Genomic DNA, 5,132 nt, shown 5'->3' on the forward strand with positions numbered 1-5,132 from the left:
AGTCGGGCGTCTGAGCGACACCACATAAAGGGCTTTAAAAGAAATGCCACAGTCGGGCGTCTGAGCGACACCACAAAAAGGGCTTTAAAAGAAATGCCGCAGTCGGGCGTCTGAGCGACACCACATAAAGGGCTTTAAAAGAAATGCCACAGTCGGGCGTCTGAGCGACACCACATAAAGGGCTTTAAAAGAAATGCCACAGTCGGGTGTCTGAGCGACACCACATAAAGGGCTTTAAAAGAAACAATCATAATGAATATCCCGGAGGTAGAACCATCCCAGAGATACTCGGTAATAACAATAATATCACGGGTTAGTCAACAATAATAATAATCATAGATATCACAAGTCACGAGTAGTAATTCCACTTTCTGGTTAACCGTTTCACCTCCGAAGACCGACACTAAGACCGACACCTGACCCATCCCAGACTGTAATCCTTAACTATGGACACGGCTATTCGAATAGGTTTATTCTCTGCAGAGGGTGTACTCTTTACCCACGAGTAACGGATTTCTTTAGTCCATCGGGACTAATTCCATCTACGGTCTTTTTGTTGAAAACACACCTAACTTGCACACACCAGCTTAACTCACACTTGTCTGGAATCACCCACGACACCTGTTAAGCAACTCTAAGTGGGGAGGCTACAACCTCGCGTAGCATGGGATCAAACTTATATCGCGCGCTCTAAGGGGTGGCCTCCCCTCTCGGTCCCAACCGGAAACACCCATGCCCCCGGACCAGGTGGCCTGCCTACCAGCTACAACCAGTATCATCCACCATGGCCTCTCTGTACGGTGTGTGCTAGAAAGAGGTTCACAACTTACTGAACCGTACTCTACTTGCTGTAGAGACGAGTGGTAGTACGAAACAAATATGGGGTTTACTGGAACAAGACTCGATCTACGGTCGACTCAGGAGGTTCAAGTATTCCCTGCATGATTAGTATAACAAATATATTTCATCCAACAGAGTCACCTCTCATATCACCTTACCATGCCATACCAGACATAACCGTCCCGACGGAGACCGGCGACAAACTCATACCTACCCAAGGCAGTGGTTTTCCCGGTTTCCTGCCGGTATGCATGCAAGGCTCATGAGGGTGATTATTATCACAAGTGTGCTCATTTCCAACAGCATGGAAATCAATAACATGCACCCATGCATATGATCACATCACATGAAATAACAAGTCCTTCGAAACGCGGTGGTGTTATAAATGCATCAATGATCACACCAAAAATATTATGCCGGGGTTCAGAATGCTTGCCTTCAATGTGTGGAAAGGCAGGATGCTCTCCAAACTTTTCAAAGTTTTCTTCTCTTTCCCCAAAATCCTATTTGGAAATATATTTGAATTAACACACATTTCAAAAACAGAACAACAAAGTTGTTTGAAATTTTTTCAAATAAATCTTAAAATAAACTAGACCAAATTTGAGTAAGGTAGGAAAAAGAATCAACTCATTTGGACTTATATTTAAAAAGTTATAGCCAGTCAAAGTTCTGGTCAATATCTGTTTTTAAAATAAAACAGAAAAGAAAATGTTTTGAAGAGATTACGCTTTCGCGCAGAGAAGACGTATTGCGGGTATGACGCCTCCACTTACTCCAGCGTGGACGGCGCGGGGTCGCTGACAGTGGGTCCAGGGGCCCACTGGTCAAGTTTGACCAGTCGCCGCGCGGCGTCTCCCTCCTCTGCCCGAGCGGAGCGGGGCTCCGGTGATCGTCGCCGGCGTTTGGCTGCTCCTCGCGGCCCCCCGAGGGTAGGGATGGATCCGCACGGCTGGGGTGGTTCTCCCGGTGGTCGTAGGGTCGTCGGAGGTGGAGGAAATCGCCGGCGGCGAGCTCCGCGGCGGAGGGAAGCTCCGGTGACAAAGTGATTTGTTGGCGGCGATGGCTCCCGATCAAAATTAAGTAGGGGGTTGGGTTAGCAGGGGAATGAGGAAGTTACTGGCGAAGAGAACGGAGAGGGGGAGGTACTGGAGGTGCCGGATTGGCCGGGGCGGTGGCGGCGGCAGGAGTTGCCGGAGATGAGGAAGGAGGCCTCCCCGGGTCGAATGCGAGGCAGGGGAGCACCGTGGGGGTAGCATGTGGTCGCCTGCGTGCTCAGGGAGGCTCGGGGGCCTCCATTTATAGCTCGCCGAGGTCGGTTCCGTGGCGGTGGATAAGGGCGGCCGGCCAACCGTCGTTCTGTAGCAGCAGGGCATCGTGGCGGCGACGAGCGCTAGAGGACACACTCGCGGATGAGCACGCGCTGTTCCAGGGGCCAGGTGGCGAGCGGGGAAGGCTTGGGCGGCGCTGAACGGCGCAGGGCTGTCGGGCGGCGGCGGCGGCTAGCGCTTGGCCTGCCGGGCGCGGCGGGGGCTGCTTGGCGCGTTGCTGCGAGGAGGGGAGCGCGTGGCGTGGTGCTGCAGAGCGGGCCAAAGCCGTTGGGCCAGCGTGTCGGCTCGGGCGCGTGGCTGCAATTGGCGCGCTCTGGGCGCGTCCAGTGCACGCACACCAGATGTTCGACACAATGCCGCGGCATGCTACAGGTCGCAGGTGAGGGTGGGGTTTACCAGATCGAGGTTAGGAGCAACGGGGAGTCTAGTGGACATGCTAGTTTGATCAAAGGTGCAAGTTCACAGTGCAATGCCAAAACTTATGTCAAAACTGGTCATGCTCTCCAGGTGTTTGACAAAATGCCACAGGCACTTAGGCAAGTCTTGGAGTGGCCAAAAACTCCAGATGGGGGTCTCTGTGGATGAAAGAGAGGGTGGTGATGTTAGTTGGTGAAATGCACAAACTTGTTAGTGCAAGTTTTGCAAAACTACAATTCTGGACAGGAAATAAATGACATTATTTCATGAACCAAAATTAATCTAATGGGTGCATGCTCCTGGATTTAAGGGTTTAACATGGAGGACTACAAGTAGGAGAAATAACCATGGATATAGGAGCAACTAAAATGGGTGTTGATGTACAAACCATCAAATTGGACCAGAATGGAAAAGAGGTTGATACACTCAATATTTTCAAACAACAACCCTGGATTTTTGCACAAAGTGGAATAATAGGCTCCTACTGACCTCCCTTAATTTTGGTAGAAGTTTTAAAGAAATATTTAAATAGGTTGTAGTGCAAAATGCACTCTGGACCAGAGAAGAAAAATTGAGTGCAGGGCTCAAAATATTTCATGAATGAAATATATTTTTGCATAAAAGTGATTTAAAAACATCACCTGACATCTCCAAATTTTTGTGGAAATATTAAGTGAATCTATCAAATGGTTGTAGTTCAAATATGGCCATTTAACCTTGAAAAACTATTTTCAAGAAAGTAAAGATCAAGCAATTAATTTAGTTAATTAGTTATACTGATAAAAGGAAAGTTTTTCTTGAGAGGTTAAACAAGTCCAATAACATATTTGCAAAGTTTTCTCTTTGGGAAAAACTCATCATAACAGGGAAGGAAATGACTTAAAAAATCAAAATGGAGCTCAGAAATCCAAAGTTTTAATTCCTGGCAAAATTTTAACTTAATAAAACAAGGCCAAATTTTTGGGGTGTCACAATACTATCCCCCTTAAGAAAAATCTCGTCCTCGAGATTTGCTAAAAGCGGTGTTAGGAAAATATTTACGCAATAAAGACGTGGCTACAGTGAGAGGGCAATAAGTGGTGAAAAACCACAGTGTGAAAACTGGTGCCGCGTGGAAAAGTCTATGGTTCGGAACAAAATCGGGTGATTTCTACGCTGGATAAAAATTTAGAATAACCTAAATTTAAATATACGCTGGTCGTACCCGAGAGCATAGTGTCTCTCTGGCCGACAGGTGGACCCCGGGTCCACTGTCAGTCTCCTCTTCTCCCTCTGGCTCTTCCTTCTACCTCTTCTCTCCCGCGCGCTTTCTCCACCAGCGACGCCTAGTGTGTAGGGCATCTAGGCCGTACCGTGGTAGTGCGCGGCGTGCTAGCTGCCGGTGCAGCGTGCACTCACCTCGCGGGCCGGCGCGCTGTCGGCACTGCTCGCGGATTCGACTCCGAACACTGGCGATCGGCGACGAGCGGCGTTGGTGGACTTCGCCCACCGCACACCTAGCTCGAGCTATAAAAACGGCCGGGGTGCCTCTCTCTTCTTCCTCACATCTGGCCTCACTTCTCCTCCTCCTTCTTCCTCCATTACTGCTTACAGAAGATTGGGTGAGGCTCTAATGGCGGAGGTGATGCCGGACTGGTTTGTGATCCTGATATGCGGAGGGCTGGCGACACTGCTGGGGCTCTCTGTGCTCCTGTGCGCGATGATCTTCGACGAGTATCGCGACGCTGCGGCTCGGGTGTTGGCTCTCCGCGGTGGTGGTGATCATGAAGAGTAGATGGAGTGTGCCGGGTGCTAACTGTAGTTAGGGGGTGATTAGCTGGATGTAACACCGTTGCAAAATTTTGCAAATAGTGTATGTGTCTGAATGATTATGGTTGTGAGTCTGCTGCGTAGTGTTGTGTGAAATTAATCCGCATCGTGAGAAGGGGCAGGTGTAGCAACTCAGGGAAAAGAAATCTCGCTCCAGGATTTCGCGAGGGAAAAACAGTTAATTTAAAGGAGCATAAACCACAACAAAAACTACACACATTAGTAGAAGCCAAATAATTGACTCGTCGCACAAATTCAGGGTATCACGCATAAGTCGCACACATAAATAAATGCTGCAAAGAATGAATACAATAGCGATGTCTAAAATGAAAACGGTAACTGGACGGGGTCCTGATAAAATGTCTCTGGTAAAGGAATACATTCTTCTTCAATTGGAGGCAGTGGATTGACCAGTCGATGTATGCGTCTCTCCGTGTCGGGTCTTAGTGGTCTGCCGATGGCAATCTGAGGATTTAAACCTGCGAGGCTCTGGAGATAATCCATCACTCGCTGGTTTAAATGCTCTTGAGCAATGATGTACTGGATAAGGTTGGCCAGAACTGGGTCTCTCTCAATACGTCCACCGGGAAAAGATGTTACTTCTCTGGGTGCTGCACGGCTCGGAAAGTAATAATATCCTCGTTCGCGGGCATAGGGTACTGCGGATCGAAGACGAGCAATCGCTTCTTTCGCAGCAGCCTCTATGGCCAGGTGTGGGGTTGGCATAGATTTCCT

The sequence above is a fragment of the Triticum dicoccoides genome, chromosome 4A, assembly GCF_002162155.2.
Source record: "Triticum dicoccoides isolate Atlit2015 ecotype Zavitan chromosome 4A, WEW_v2.0, whole genome shotgun sequence".
Classification (NCBI taxonomy): domain Eukaryota; kingdom Viridiplantae; phylum Streptophyta; class Magnoliopsida; order Poales; family Poaceae; genus Triticum; species Triticum dicoccoides.